General features: G+C 34.3%; 2 long non-coding RNA genes across 2 annotated transcripts; both read left to right on the top strand.

Annotated features, from left to right (window-relative positions):
* The first annotated feature begins 1,910 nt into the window (after nucleotides 1-1,910).
* LOC140682470 (uncharacterized) lies at nucleotides 1,911-6,608 on the top strand. The gene is made up of 3 exons (XR_012054254.1): nucleotides 1,911-2,343; nucleotides 4,143-4,303; nucleotides 6,138-6,608. It is a non-coding gene; the product is annotated as an uncharacterized lncRNA (long non-coding RNA).
* A 9-nt stretch (nucleotides 6,609-6,617) lies between these two features.
* Nucleotides 6,618-9,151, top strand: LOC140682471 (uncharacterized). The gene is made up of 2 exons (XR_012054255.1): nucleotides 6,618-8,125; nucleotides 8,569-9,151. It is a non-coding gene; the product is annotated as an uncharacterized lncRNA (long non-coding RNA).
* The last annotated feature ends 8,296 nt before the right edge of the window (nucleotides 9,152-17,447 follow it).

The following is a 17,447-nucleotide window of genomic DNA, read 5'->3' as shown; positions in this document are numbered from 1 at the left end:
ATTTGCATATTTGAAACAGAGGTAAAATCTCATGAGATTTATAAGAAATGATTAGCCTATGCAAATATTTATTACAGCATGCATGGGACAGACAAGTATCTAGCAGTATTAGATATTTCTCATTTTAACCTAACAAAAACAGATTTAAAAAAAAAGAGAAAATAAAAAGTTTGTAGTAAGAACTTAATGGATTTACATGTGATTAGACACACAATTGAACATTTAACACTTGCTTAACAAAATATTTTTTCATAGGTGCAGTTTTCGGATGCTTTAGTAAGAGCTTTAATGAATATATACTTTACAAAATGTGCATCTAGACATGAACTCTGATTCCGAATTATATATTATTTTGTTGCAAATAGTTGCAATGTAATTAACTACTTTTCAGTATTTCCTATTACCACTTGTTACTAAGGGTTTCATATTGATTTACAATAATATTTTCCCAGAAACATTAAATGCACATAAACTATGCATATTGATTTTCTATAAATTATATATATTAAAATCTATACATATAAAGAACATAAAAATGTAATTCTGTCATTCATGAAAATGCCATCAGAATCAAAGCAATTTCACTTGTCTCCATCTAAACAAAAAACTCTTTACGTTCATTTTAAGGGATCTTTTTTCATTATGATGCATTATGAATGTCTTGACCCAACACCTAACTGATCTCCACCACCACTATTAAGGTCATAGAAAACTGCTAAAGTTCTTTCAGCGTAATTTTTGAAGAAGGGATTTAACAAATGTTTACCAAGATATATGTCTAAGTGATTTTGTATCAATCTGCATGCCTTGTCAACATTAATTTAATAATTGCATCATGTTCTCTTTTATATTCATGGAGGTATTAAAACCCTGGGTTATTTTTTTTTCTTGTTAGTGTGATGGGTTGACTTTGTCTGGCTGCTAAGTGCCCACTGAACCACTCTCTGACTCCCCCTCCCCTGCAGGACAGCAGAGAAAATAGGATCAAAAACTCATGGATTAAGATAAAGTCAGTTTAATGAAGAAAAGTGAAGCTACATGGAGAAGTGAAGCAAGGCAAGAAGATTTATTATTTATGTTTAGTGCTCATACAATATCTAATGTCCAGCCAGTTCCTGGGGAGTAGACACTCTATATACCTTGTCATGTTTTATTAGCAAACTGACTAAATCACAGATGTTACTCAGGATTTCTTACATGTTATTCAATGTTTTCTACTTGAATAAAACCTGAATGTTGCAACTTTTTTGCTAAAGGGGAAAGGAAAAGAATAGGCCTACCATAATAACCAGAGGAAAAGAAAGGGCCTTAAGTCAAAGTAATTTTTGTTTTATTATTTTTTATTTTATTTTGAAGGCATATTTTCACTTTTTTTCTATTAGCTCTAAGCCGAAAAACCCCTTACTTTAGATAGCTGAGGAGTACAAAAAGTCCTACTTCATAAGGCACTGTGAAGCCTTTTTAAAATTAAATTAGGCTAATACAGTACTAGACCTAAAGGTCGAAAATTCATATGTATGTTTCAATATGCATAAAATAAACATGAGAAAGCCTATATAAAATATCCTCCCCATATTCAATCTGAAACAATTATGCCTAGGAGGAAAGGCGCAAGAATGTTTTTGGGGATTTTTTGTATATTTAGGTTGAAAATATAAATATTAGAAATTAATTGTGTTTTGTGATTACATTTTTTCCTCTTTAAAAAAAAAACCAAAAAATTTTCATTAAAAGCAAATGTTTATTGGAAGGAAAATCATACGAATAAGATAATACCAGAATATCAGGTACAGCAAAGTCTTGCGGCTCACAAACAAGTAGGGGGCCATTTGTGAGAATAGTTAATGAACAACTATCACAGTTAGAATAGTTAATAAACAATTAACACAGTTAATAACAGCAACACACACACACACACACACCCCCCTTTCTCATCTGGCTTGCTAACTTTGAGATAAGAACTTTATACAAAGTTTCTGCTGAGAACCAAAACAATTTTTTGATGCCAGGAATCTACAGAAGCAGTTGTCCTGTGTTTATTTCACATGAATTAAGAAGAATTGATTGATGAAGTGCCTGTTGAGGGCAGCCCCGACTTCAGCTCCTATGAGAAAATGCTGTTTGAGATCCTGAGAAAAATGAGCAAGAAAAATGAGCAAGAAAAACAAGAGATCTACAACCACAAGCCTCTGGAGAGGATTCCAGTTTTAGTGCTCTGCTTGGTGACATCCTGTGGGAGACTCTCCTGAAAAGAAAAATGCCACCAGAGAGCAGGTGGCAGAGACCTCCAAGGACTATGTCCTCAAAACAAAGATTCATTCTGTCATGCAGGAAATTGACCAGGTGAGGCAGAAGGTTGGTGCAGATAAACAAGGAACTCCTGACTGAGCTCAGATGCAGAAAAGAGGTGCAAGGAGGGGTGGAGGCAAGAACTGGCCACTTGAGGGGTACCAAAGAGACGTTGCTTGTATGTGCTGGGTTGGAGATCCAAAAGCCAAAGCAGAGTGAGAGTTAGCACTCAGAAAAGATGTCAAGGGCAGGAGGACAAGCTTATAGAACTTCACTGTCAGGAAAAGGAATGTTGAGTGCACTGCTGTCAACTGCTTAGTGGGGAGAGGACCTGGTGATGATAGACATAGAGAAAGATGAGGTGCTCAGTGGGGTTTTTTGAAAGCTTTATTCCTAGGTCTTTGTGGAAGTCAAAGCCAAGGCTGAGTGAGAGATCACTTGACCCACTTGGTCTGACACAAGTCCACAGCACAGGATGGTTTGCAGTTGCAGGTGCTGATGGAGCTGGCTGATGTCTTCAGACCTTTTTCAATAAAAGGAAAGAAAGAGAGTGTGGGGAAACTACAGTCTAGGCAGTCACATCTCAGTTTCTGGAATTCAGGTCCAGGCAGTCATGAGATCTGAAATGAGTTATCTGGAGAATTTCGCTGACAGTGGTAGCATTTTTGAGATAATTTAAAATTGCTTTTAAAAGGTTTATGTATCAGTCTTTAAGACCTGAATAAGTCATAAAAAGCACAAAACCATAAATCAGCTACTTATGTATCAATTAATAGGTCATTGGCACCAGCAATGATTCTCCCCAACTTGAGTATTCTGTTAATCTTTTCTCTAATTTGGGTTTAGATTTGAGTAATTGGTCTAGTACTGAATGTCTTATTTTTCAGAAAACTAAAAATTATCTACAAAATGTAATAGACTTTCAGATAAGAAATAATTTTCATTTGGATAAATAAAAAGTAATTTATTTTGCAAAACCAAACTTTTTTTCATATCTATTCTGTGTCCAATGAAATCCCAATCAATTTGGGTACATTGTTATTTTGTCTTATATAGCTCTACTTAAAAAGAAAGGAAAAAAAAATGTTGCCTTAAATCCATGAAATGTTGATCTGGCACAAAAGTCTCCTTTTTATTTTGCTATCTGTCAGCTTATCTAGAACCCCTGACAGTGCTTGGCCTCTGACACAGTCATATATAACATGATGAATTTGTATGTAACACATTGTTGCTTGGATATGCACTTGATAGTCATCTTATAAAAAAAATCAAATTACTTCAGATTTTTTTAGAGCACTAAAGAAATTGCCTTCAAATTTTATACACAGCAAGTAATGTAAAGATATTTGCATAAATACATAAAACTGATGCTCCTATAAAATTCACAAAGTTAACAGCAGTTATGTTTATTGAGACTGATGATTTTATTACTGAGACTGTTTAAGCTATCAGTGCTAATTTCAATTTAGAAGTTTCAATTAAACAAAAAATCAAATCTTTATTACTTTTAAAAAGGGAGTTTTAGTTTTAGTTCAGATTGACAGACCTCTACTGAATCTCATTCCGTTCTTTATCAGATCCCTTGGTCTATACTTAATCTGCTAAAGAGGAAAAAAAAATCAAAGCAAGAACTCACTAGGCAGAACCTGTTGAGGTAGCGTCCAAACCAATTCATAAGGGAAATCAACAGTCCATTTCTATATAGATATAAAAAAACCCCAATCAACCAACCAACCAACCAACAAACCAACCAACCAACCAGAATAACTCCAAACATACCAAAGAAAACCCTCCAAACTGATGTATTTTATTGTGTTCTTTGATGAGAGATTCTAAATTTTTTATAAATTTAGAAACTACAGCTAGCAACTTCTCGAGGCCAATGACATGGTGTTTCTTTGGTGAAGAGTTCAAGGGAATGAAGATGAGATAAGCTTTATTACTCCTTGTTTATGAAAACTCAAGGAACTCCAGGATGCACAACATCTGCTCAGAAGGACTGCTTGCACAGCAGGTATTGCCTTTTCTAGGTCTGGGAACAGGGGACTTGGCATGTATGTGAAGACAGATGCCTCACTCTGCTTGTCATACACTGTATAGATCAATTCTGAATAACCTGAATGTGCAGGGATGGGTTCAGATGGGGAACTAGTTACTTCTCACACTTAATTGGGCAGAGAGAATTGCCATATAAGACAGTAAAATGTACCATTTTCCTATAGGACAGCACTGTCTCAATGGAATAGCATAATTATTTTACATGGACTGATAGCAATAGGGGCAAATTTTAAACTTAAAAGAGCCATTTGGACTAGATGTTAGCAAGAAATTCATTGCTATGATGGGGCTGATGCCCTGTTCCCTAAGTGTTCAAGGCACACTGGTTGGGGCTTTAAGCAACTGGATCTAGTGGGAGGTGTCCCTGGGTATGGCAGGCACTTGAACTAGATTATATTTATGATTCCTTCTAAACCAGGCCATTCTATGATTCAATGCATCTATGATGCACTCCTTCATGCCCCAAAATGTGAATACCTGCTTGGACATAAATAAAAATCATTTTATAACCAGTGTTTCCCTTTCCCTTCCCCTTCCTATTTTCCTAGTCAAATCATTATTCATTTAACTGACCCACCAGTGAGTGTTAGTTCTGGTAAACTAATCTCCCAGACTGATCATTCATTAAGGTGACTTACTGGTTCAATGGACTGGTGGCATAAATAATAGTCTGTTAATTTTCCCTCTAACTATGTTTGTGCAGCTTAAAATCTGGGGGTCTCAGTCTCTCAAAAATAATTATTAATGTATGAAAATGTAATTAATACATTAGTATTTCTTGAACCATTGAAATGTTTTCTTTTTAGAATCAAAACACTCCATCAAAACATTTTCACTTCATTCTGTTCACTTTAAGCGGATTCTGAGACATCTGAACTCATGCCATCAGATTTTCCACTGTTGATGCATACAGAGTCCTAGCTAAGAAACATGTCACCTGGACTCTCTTTGACTCATGAACTGATTTAGTAAAAGGTTTGTGAGCTCTGTGTCTCAGCTGCGCAAAGCAGCAACTCATTGCATAATTGTTCATTACTGCTACTGGTCTCTAATTTTCACAGAGTGCAGATTTTAATTACAGAGGAATAGCTGCTGCCCTGCTTGGTTTTTTCTAGCTGGTTGCATGGCAAAGATTTGCTGAAGGATATAGGAAGATATATTGAAATCTAAGACATTTATTCTTTCAGAAACTTTTGATGAGAAAGCTTATGAATCTCACTCTGCTCATTTAATATTTGCCCAAAACAAATAAAATATTTCCTTAATGTATTCCTCTGTTTCTCTAAGAATAGTTTTAATATATCTGACATGTAAAAGAGCCCAAAATTCTGAATCTTATTTTTAAAACTAGAGCTTTTTACATTACATTGTCTGCTCTTGTAAATTGCATGAAGTGACAAGGTAATTATCTGCCCTCTATTTTTAATAGTATATTTTATTTAAATATTTTCTTGTAGCTATACTGAAAAGGTGAATCAGTCAGTGAAAACTCTACATAAAATTCCAAACAATGTCTTATGGACTAGATGACTTTACTTCTGGTATTCAGCCTAGGGAACAAGGTTACTCAAGACCAGGTTATTCAAAGCCCAATCCAAACTGGCCTTGAAAACTTCTATGGATGGGGCATCCTTAACTTCTCTGGGCAACCTGTTCCAGTGCCTCACCACTCTCCCAGAAAAGATTTTTTCCTAATATCTAATACAATTCTATCTTTCAGTTTAAAGTCATTCCCCCTTGTCATACCATTACAAACTGTTGTCAAAAGCCCCTTTGCCACTCTCTTGCAGGCCCCATTCAAGTACTGGAAGATGCTCTAACATCTCCCCAGAGCCTGCTCTTCTCCAGGCTGAACAACACCAACACCCCCAGACTGTCCTCACAGGAGAAGTTCTCCAGCCCTCTGACCCTCTTCAGCCCCTCCTCTGAACTCATTTCAACAGGTCCAGGTCCTTCTTATTTTGGGTCTCCCCCACACTCTGGCTCAGCAGCCTGTTCTCAGGATGGTCTGAATGTCAGAAGGCTCCACACTGCTGTAATACTGCTGTACACTTGTAGTAGAGCTAAAAAGAGATGTGAACTTTATTTAGGTTTAGACCACTATTTGTATGAGATCTTCAGAAAAAAACGACCTTAAAGTTCCCTTAAAAATAAATTTCTTCAATTTTCATCATGAGACTCTCATTTGAGGACTGAAGAGATTTTGAACAGAAAATTTCATGAATATTCACTGTCCTAAATTTCCTGGGTTAACCCTGCTGAGCAAACAAACAAACAGAAGTCCCTGAAAAGGCATCCTTATGAAAACTTCCTTAGAGAATTTTCCACAAGAAGAAACACCTAATCTATAATTACAATGAAAGAAAGGGATGCCACACTCTGTGCGCCTGCATTGATTCCTGATGATTCATTAGGATTTCTTCCAGACAACCTGAAAAACAAGTGTACTAAAACCAATCATTCAACTGATGTCCTAGTAATACAAAAGGATCTGAGATTACTTAATATTTCATAAGACTTTGCCTTGTGATCAAATGCTCTGATGTCAATGGCACCATCCATATATGGAAAATAAATATAGAGATGGTTTTCAAGAAATATGATATTGAATACCAGTGCAATAAACATTTTGATTACATATATCTTAACTGGACAAGAAGAATAGATTCTGGTTTGGACTATATAGACAAAAAATAAGCCTTTAATCAGTTGGTTCATGTTAAGCACCCAACAAATTTCTACTCGGCTAAAGAAAATTTCTACTCAGATAAAGATATACATGCATTCTGATTTAGGCATCAGATGAGATGACATCATTCTTTATGACAAGGACCATTTGCTCAAATGTTTCCTGAAATAGGTCCAAGTAAAAAGAGAAAGCAAGATATGCAGAGATACAGCAGAAGGAGTTAAGCAAGAGATCTTAAGAGGTCTGAACATTCCATTAACTAAGAGCTTTTCCCAGAAAAAGAATAAAATTGTCAAATGTTTCCACTTTTGCTGTAGTCTCAGAGAAAAATTTAAAAAAATGGCAGGATAATATGACTTAAATATTTCTCTTTAAGATGTTGACAAAAATACTAAAGGACTGCTTCAAAATACTGGTGATCATAAAGACTTGCAAGAGGAAGAACATATACTTGAGAAGTCCAGAAAACCGATTTACTTGTTTTTATGTGACAGCTGTTCCAGTGATATCAGTGATTTTAATTAAAAGTGTATCACAAAGTTCTGTAAAATGACTGCCCATGAGTTACAAGAATCTATAATACTTATTTCAAAATATTTTACCACTTTTGTTTTTAGATGTCTCCTTTTGTTTTCAGAAGCTCTGCTTTAGAAGAGTCTTTTATTTTGAACCTTACTGTCTCATTAGGAACCAGAGCTGATAATCCTCGGTGTACAACCCATTTCCAGAAGATCTATAATTATGTTACTGAAAGAGGACAGAGAGGCTTCTATAATTGTTCTGCATCAACATTCAGTGCTGCAAAACACTAACAAATAAAAGATTTGGGTTTGCTATGGGGTTTACTGCAAGTAGAGTTTGGAAACACAATGTAGATTTTTCTGGCTTACTATTTTATGACATGTTGTTGCAATTAGTAGGAAAACCATTGAAATGCTTAACCAAAGCAGACCCCTTTAGAACTAAAGTCTTGATGGTTTAGAATAAGGAGATGGTTTCCTGCATGCAAATTAAGAAGGAAAGGCCAGTGAGCATGAAAGAAGTGGAATTGGTTTTCCGGACCAGAGCACAGACAGAAAGCAGAGCAGGGTAAGTATTTTGCTATATTTAGGGTCTTTCATTATTACCCTTACTCTGGAGTTAGATGTCTAGTCAACTTCACTGAGAACTGAAGCCTGGTACATTAAATAGTCTTGATTGATCACATCATTGACTCATCTTTTCCTCTAAGCTTGCCTTTTGCATCTCAGTTGATCTTCTCTATCTCTTACTGGTGGTATGCCTGCCTTTCCTGATGTATGAGCTGACAGACAGATAGATTCTGAAAGTTCCTCAGCAAAAGCTATCTGTATTTTTAGTGAAAATATTAGCTGACAGAAACAAAGGAAGGTTTGTGCATCATGAAATATTTCATATGAAATAAAAACATAAACATGTCAGTGGCACTAAGATGTTTTGTAACTGAAGTCTGACTGCCAATGTTGAAATATTTCAGGTTTCCCTCTCTTTAGACTTGGATTTCTCTCACCCAGGTTTAGTAGTCCTCCTGACAACGTTGGTTTTGCACAGCCTGGTTTTGGTAGCTGGGGACCACAGAGGTAGCTTCTGTGAGAAGCTTCTGGAAGTTTCCCCTATGTCCAGCAGAGCCAATTCCTGATGGCTCTGAAGATGGACAAGTTGCTGGCTGAGCCTGGGCCAAGCAGAGATGATGGTAACTCCTCTGTGATAACATATTTAAGAAGAAAATCAAACCAACTTGGTGTTACAGTTTTAATTCCAGCCAGAGAAGAAGAGGAGGTGAGAACACGTGAAGGAAAACAACATGGAGACAGCAAGGTCAGTGAGAAGTAGGGGCAGGAGGTGCTACAGACACTGGAGATGAGGTTCCCCTGCAAGCTGGGGTGCGGACCATGGTGAAGCAGCTGTGCCTCTGTGCACCCAGTCATCATTGGGTGATGAACTGAACAAAACCCCCATGCCCTGTTTCCCAGCGCTGTCAGTGGGAAGGAGGTAGCGGTTGGGGGGAAAAAAAGTGTTTTTTAAGGGTTTATTTTACTTTTCATTAACCTCCTCTGATTTTGTTGGTAATAAACTCACTTTGTATTTCTAAGATAAGCCTCCTTTGCCCTTGGAGTGTTTTCTTCTGGTTCTTATGTCAACTCATGAAACCTTCATCACATTTTTCTCCCCTCTGCTGAGTTGTGGCAGGGGAGAGTGAGTGAGTGACTTTCAAGGGTGCCTGGGGTTTGGCCCATGTCAAACACTGAGCTAACCCCCAGGCTGCACCCAGACACTGCCTGGGGGGTGCCGCTGTACTGCTGACAAAGACCAAAACTGCCAATTTGTAGTTGAGCAAATGATAATAATTATGGTGTATCAGCACATTTCCTTAGCCTATTTAGTTTACTGTTGCACATATTTCCAAGCAGCCTTCTGTAGGGAAAACAGTGCAGAGATACATGAGCTGGCATAAATTTACTGGGAAAAAAGCAACCAACAACATATGGAATGCCTTTTTTGGATAAGGCAGCGATATAGCAGAAATTAATTTTGATTAATTAAACTATTTAAAAAAAATAATGCATATTGGTCCAGACATTGAGCTGCACTGATGTGTGCAAGCATTTTGAACTGTTGTCAGCCAATAAGCAGGGTGTTTTTAAGGTCTCCCCTAGCATTCCTCATCACACTGGCATTGACTCGCTTAGATGTGGAACATTATAGATCTGCTTTTCTTCCCTGACAATGGTTTCATGGAAAAGATGGAAAAACTGATTTGTTTACTGGGAAAAACTTGGGGTCCCTAGATACCTGTGCAATGTGAAAGTGATTGAGTGGGGCATTCCAACTAGTATATTAGCAACACATTACAGGATTAAGCAAAATAAAACCAAATTAAATATGGACATGTAGATAAGACTAAATAACCAAAGTAGGGCAAGTCTTTCATCTTTATGTTGTTTGGTGTAATTCAGGTCATACTGCTATTGATTTAATGCTAGTAAATTATTTTAGAATTACTACAAAGTAAAGTTGCTTTATCATATTTTTCTACATCCATTTCAATTACACACAAACCTTCAATAATTGCTGATTCATCTAGAAGAGTTAAGAACTGAAAGATCAGAACTGAAAATATATTGATTATGGATTTTTCTTCTCATCTTGGAGACTCAAACTAAATTGGGTTTGAATTAGTAAGCTGAGTAGTGTAGGAAACTTCCTTTATCATCTAATTGGCTTTGCAAACGTATATGTATAAGTGATTTCTCAGTACCAGGATATTACAGTTGCCTACAAATAGAAAGAGAAATTGCATTTAATATGGTATGCTCTAAAGCAATGTAAGTGGATCAATAATTAAGTTCCAGAATTTCTAACTGTGAAGATTGCTGTTCTCTTCAATCTTTACCTAGTAAATAGCAGTACTCAGAGGCTTTGAAACATAATCTACTATGGGCACAGAAGTCAGTAATATATCCAAAAGCCATACTTCCATTCTTTACATTTGGAACAAAGGAATACCAATATCAAAACATTCTGTTCTCAACAGAATTTTCCATGGTACCTTGTAACTTGAACAGTATATTTACTGTGACTTCCATAAAAAAAAAGTCCAATAAAGAATTGTAAGAGCAGCCCTATTTAGGTCACCAAAGGAATGAGAAATTAATCAAACAAAGTTATTCTCTGGTAGTGTTGGCTCAGCAGCAAAATGACACAAAGGCACATCCTCACACTTTACTAAAGCTTAATTCATTTGGATACTTGTGATCAAAGGCTTTGAATGATTACAAAGAAATGTCAAGGTTGTGACATTGTGACTAGAATAAATCAGACAGAAAAAAGAGGACAGAAAAGAAACCAAAAGGAGAACCCCAAAAACAAAATTACATTTCCAAAATTGCTTTTTCCAAGAGAAAACAAAAATAAACCTACTTATTTTTCCCCCCAGAAAATGCATTTTCTGAACTATGAAACAAAAGAGTTCCTCTCATTTTTTCTTTCAGACTTTGTGTGACTGTCACAGTGCAATGGTGGCACCTATTGGTCTAATATATTTATGAAAATCACACTCTGCAAATGGCATTTTTTTATAAATTAATACAGTTCACTCTCTTTCTGCATGCTGGGAGCAGCACTAGAATGACAATTCCTGCATTGAGGTGACAGCATGATTCATGGTAATAGCTCTGAATTTAGTAATTTCTGATTCATGATTCTTCCCACATGTTGTGGCTATATTCTTCAATTGAAGCAACTGCAACTGAGCTGATCATTTAACAGGTAGTGGGTCTATCAGTTCCCTCCAGAATAACTGGATGGGTGCTCCCTTCTGTGCATGAGTCATTTTTCTGATGTTTCCTCAGAAGACAGAATAAATAAGGGGAGTGTACATGGGAGAATAGGTAATGAGACTCCTGTGTGAATCAAGCTGTGCAAAATGGGGTTTTCTGCTTTTTAATCTGTCAGACAGAAAAGTACAAAGAAAAAGCTGAGGTGGTATGAGGAAATGACAGGTACAGAGGACAAATGTAGGTTCCCAGCTGTCCCTGAGCACACTATCCTGAGAAGAGGTGCCAAGTAAGCACATTGGTGACCTGAAGTTATTTAAGCAAGTTTGCAATATGTAGGCAAAAAAGATCTATTCTCTTTCCTCCAACTTTCTTTTCCTCTGGATTTTCTCCTTAGGATAAAGAGTTTCTCAGAAAAAAAAAAAAAAAAAAAAAGCCAGTGACAAACTGAGTTTGTTTTCACTAAGAAATGTAAGTGATAAATAGTTGGGAATTATAACAGTGATTCAAATAACAAACTAAAAATAGACCAATATATTCTGCTTTGAAGAAGAAATTAATCTCAACAGTAGCTGCCTTCTCATTCCTTGCTTACCCTGCCTTGCTTGGCCTGCCCTGTCTTGCCTTTGTCTTTCTCCTGAATCACTGTAATAAAACTCCTGTATATATTTAATCTTTTTTTATAAATAGAAAATAAACTGAATCAGGGTTATTTTTATAGAAAAGAATTTGTAATTTAGATATTTTTGTTAATTTTATATCTGTTTTAAAATTAGAGAGATATTTAGACTAGCCAACATTTTTCATAAGCTGAGGCCACTACGACTTATTACTGTCTCAGGTAATAACAGCATTCATAGTTAATTCAGAAAGGGAACTTAGTTAAAATATAAATGCTGCACAGGCAAATCTGCAAGAAGCAGAATGGGTAAAATGAAGCGTAAGAGAATCTTTTTGAGACACACCATAATAGAATTTCAGAGTTAAAGTAAAGGGACAAAATAAAACCTTACATAGCAGAATAAAGGGAAAGATTAGAAGTATAATATATCCTTCAAAAAGTGGAAGTCATCTCCAAACCATATAAGAAATGAAAAAAAGAGATTTCTGACAAGTAAATAGTAAAACTGTAAAAAATGAGGCCAGAAGATGAAGGAGGAATGTGAAAACTACTAATAAAATCTTTTTCACAGCTCTGTAAGAAACACTTGAGAGAAATTGAGGGCACATGAGTAATTGGTGAAAACGACCATTCAAGGAAATTGGTGAGAAAAACTCTAAAATCCTTCTTCACCTTGGAGTTTAATACAAACAAGTCAAAGGCAATTTCTTTCCAGAGGCTTTGTTTGTAATGCCATCTTAAGAAATAATATCTTCCTGAAGGTGAGGATGAGTAAACTGAAAAGTTGGACCAAGCACTATTTAAAAATATAATCAATCTATTTACTCTTATTCAAGAAATACTGTGGACAACAGGAATGGATCATCATGCATGCAAATATTTTAAATTTCTCTGAAGAACTAGAAAATATAGGGAAAAAAGTGTGATTTTTAATAGGAAAATTAGAAAAGTATATAATTAACAGAGAAGACAGGTACGTGGAATAGCATCTTTAGAATGTACAACTATTTATTCTAAAGATATTTAGAAAAAATAGTATTTTTTTATTAATTCAAAAATTATTTAGACATTTGAGACATTCAATGAGAATTTAAAGAAGGAATGAAGATGATATTACCATTTCTGAAAAGAATTATTGGACGCTCTTGTTAAATATTTTTTTTTATGTTTTTGGTAAAATTTCAGATTTTTTAAGTAGAGTATAGAAAATACATTCTGATGTCTAAAGCCATGGTATCTCATCAAAGTATCTCCTCAAAAAGATGAAACAACGTGGTAAGGTTTTTCAGTAATACAGAATACTTTAAATGTATGGAAAAACAGGATTCTTCAGCTCAAGAAGGAAGTTATTTAGACTCACAATGTACTATAAAGTTGTAAATAAAAATGAGAAATTAAGAAATAAAAAATTATTTGCTACTTATTGTAGCAGAAACTTAATCTTGAATGAGAAACCAAGTATAAAATAAAAAGTATAATAATAAGCATGAGTTTTAACATAAGGAAAAAATACATTACTTTTCCCCTGATAATATTTTTAATACCATAAAAAAATACTGATTTGATTCTTACATGCAGGTTATTTTCTGTGCTCCAGAGAGAAAGGAAATCACCATAATTTTCTTATCTATAAATTTTAGCATGAATGTGAATTTTTGGTTAATGCCTAATACCACATCAGGATGATACACTAGTATTTCAATCACTAGAATTTCTATTGTGCTGGGATTAATGAAATTGCTCTCATAAGCATAAATGTGCACCTATTTTTCATGATTATTCACATCAGCTTTAATTTTCTGGGATTTCCATATTTCAGTGGTTGACTTATATAATGTTCACTATTAAAATCAAGGCATATAAACGTTTGTTTGAAATGCTCTGGCTTGCTGGTGACACATACTGGTAGTTTCCTGAATTAATACTGTTTGGCCATATCTACTCACTCTCCATTATCACTCAAACCTTTGCACTTTCTACATCACATCTTCTGTCAACTCTTAAATATATAATTTGCAATATAATTTTACAGAAAGATGATTCAGTCAAAATTATAGCAAACTTTAAAAACTTATTTGATTTACTTTTACATTGGCATGTGTTTAAATCTCCTCCAAAAGTTTAAATTTCTCATTTTCCACAGGAATTTAATATTTGAAGATATCACTTGGTCACAAAACTCCTTGTCTCTGAAGATAATCAAAACAAGTCATTACCTTCATAAGATGAACTGAAGCAAAATAAAATTTTGTTTCAAGGGAGATTGGTATTTTTCCAGAAACATGCTATTTCTTGAGATATCTATATACAGTGCAGGAGTCTCAGCTTTTTTAACATTTTGGTTTTTTAGCCTAAACTCACTTTAAGAAAAATCTACAGGTATATATAAGTCAGTCTCATTCCCCGATGAAATAGATCACATACAATACATTAAAAAAAATAAATTGGAAGACTCATGTTTCGCTTACTGTGTTCGTATTTCACTACAATGAAGAGCAAATGAACTTCAGTGTAAAAATAAATCTAATAATCTCAAAATATACACTCTTATCTAGTGGATAGCTTTTATTGCCTACAGATTAGGCAAGGGCCAATATAAGCAGTGTACAAAAGGATTCACTTCTGTCATATGCACTGGTGTTAGTATCCAGTGGGTTTATGAACTTCTAGTAAATTTAAAAAATAATGTTATGTATTTCCCTTTATTCTGAGAATGATCCTTAAGAAGCATAAGCATTCTTATTTTGTTCATGATATTTTGAACTGATGTGTTTAATATTGGATCATACTCTCAGGCACATGGCGTAACTCTTGTAGGACCAGGAGTTGGACTTGGATGATCCTTGTGGGTCCCTTCCAACTCACTTTATTCTGTGATTCTGCTAAATAATGAATCAGTCTATGAAATACCACAGAAGTACAGTTTTGGCTCATTTGATATTCAAACTAACTTTACGTTAGAAGATATAGAGGTATGAATTAGAAAACATCTAAATTTTACATCAAAGTATGACTTTGCATCTTTTACTAGTCAAGTCCTCTTAACATCAAGAATATTCTTCTCCTGCCTTTCCAATGACCATCTCAATATAGGAACTAAATAAAAATTGTAAGTAAAAATCATGTGTAGCATGGCTATCTCTTTTTTTTTTTTCTCTTATCCTCTGATATAATTAAATATGAGAGCAACTCCTTTTTTGTGGTGGTTGTTATGCCTTCCTTGCTGTCTTCAAAGATATGTAATGCAGTTTTCTTTTCTTTTTCTTTAATTACTTTGTAATTTCACCCCTTAAAATAAGTGTATCATGTTCGATTTTTCTTGAAACTAAGAATTTCTTGGCCACATTGAGTAATATTACATGTCTCCTTGTGGTTTCTATTTTTTGCGAGTCTTGGAAATGTGTATAAATTGCATAGCATCAGGGACAAAAATAAGAACATATTTGGTTCCAGAACTGTGCCGATAACACAAACAATACAAAGACCTCAGACATGGTCTTGGTCTCATACCAGACAATGTACTATTATATGGGTTCGAGAGTAGTCTAGTTCTGATTCCCTTTTTTTTTTTTTAACACAGTAACCTCAACAATATTTTTTGTAAATAGTACCAGCCAGACAAAAATATTACGTTCTGCAGAATATTTTTTAATCAGAGTGAAGAAAAAATTTCTAGGTATTGACTAAAACTGAATAAAAGGTTTGGAAATATTCTTCTAGCATGAAACATTTAATGCTGAAACCTTTTATATGTTTAAATGAACAAAGACACAGTGATGAAAAAATTTTCCACTAAGGTACAAGGCCTATTTTGTAACAGAAACACTCCCTGCTTGTTGACTGTTAAATGAAAGTAAATCTATTTAATTTATTATATTTTAATTTCATTTGTTCCAGTTACTGGATTATATATATTTCACAATTTATTATTAATGTGAAACATTATATTAACGTTATCAGAAACAATTCTAATGTAATTGCATTCTAAGCTTCTCCAGCTTGTCAGGGATATTACAGACACTAATGATATCACTTTAACATTCTTTAAATATTCTTCCACATGTTTTTTAATCTTCTGAATTTATGAAGACCATACATATTTTTAAAAAATTATTTACTACAATGAAGTGTATTTTAAGATCTAATTCTCTTAATAACCTTATTCTGATAGCGCTCTATTTTACAATATTACTAAAATAGATACAATACCTAAAATAGTATTGTCAAATCAATAATTATTTTAACTGGTGCTCATATGAACACCGTGTCACTACACAACCACCTTATAATGAACTTTGGTATTAACAATTAATTGTTATCTCCTCAATATACATTTTAAATTAACAAACTAACTGCATTTGTCAAAAGCATAAATCTTTTCTCGTGTAGCTACCATATATTTCTGTCCAAGGTCATACATTTGTTTCTGCCATAAGCAAATAACAGGACTTAGGTAAGTAATTAAATAATATAATTGGTTTATGCTTGCGTAGCCATTTGTATCCATTATGCTGAAAGCTTTCATATAAGCCATACATCAAAACATAAATATATTCAAAATCTATTAATGAAACCCAATTCAAATATACAAAAGGAGTTACTATGTCTTTCTAATTATTCCTTAATAATAGGAATTAAACTATTGAAAATCAATATAAAAATGAGCAAGACAATGTTATTTCTTTTATGGAAGACTTAAACTAAAAACCTTGCTTTTGTTATTTTATTAGATTTTTTGTATATCCACCATAGGTGTGAGATTGTCACATTTTCACTTAAAATAACTTTTTTCAGAAGGCCATCACATAGTCTCAACATACATGCAAGGTTATCAGCACAGTTCTGGAACCAAAATGGTCTGGATACATTTCTGATTTTCTGCTTTACATACTGTTCTCATACATTTAAATAACGATTTCTATATACAACCTTTCCTTTCTCTTTAACATTCAACTTCTTTGCTCTACCTATCCAACAAGATTGTCTGTATAGTGGCACATCTCTAGGCTGATCTTTTTCATCTATGAAATCTCCTGATTACTTCTTTCTGTAGGTGTTGGTCTTGGAATTATAATACTTTAATTCTGCACAAAATATTTTTTCTATTAAAGTTAAATATCTATTTACCAGCCTTTCAAGCAGACTCTTTTCTTGCTGCACCAGAAAGTGCCATTTTGTATTCAACTGGCTGCAGAGAAGACAAGAGAGATTATCATAGTGTTGCCTAAATTTTCATTTCTAAAAGTGAGATGATTACTATTGAAAGTAGCTATTGTTCTGTGTATGAAAATGTAACATTCCATACATGTGCTACCAAATCAGTCCTGTGAACTTTGGGCTCTTTCAACAGTCAGGCTATACCACTGAAAGAAAAGGAAAGTAAATCTGACTACTATATACTTTTTATATATATAGTGTTTTCCCATAAAATAATAATGCCTCTGTGATTTCTTGCTTTAAAAGACCCAAAATTGATTTTTATAATTATGTTTGA

The sequence above is a fragment of the Taeniopygia guttata genome, chromosome 2 (assembly GCF_048771995.1).
Source record: "Taeniopygia guttata chromosome 2, bTaeGut7.mat, whole genome shotgun sequence".
Lineage (NCBI taxonomy): Eukaryota > Metazoa > Chordata > Aves > Passeriformes > Estrildidae > Taeniopygia > Taeniopygia guttata.
The sequence above is the reverse complement of the archived record's forward strand: the minus strand, read 5'-3'. Positions and strand labels throughout refer to the sequence as shown.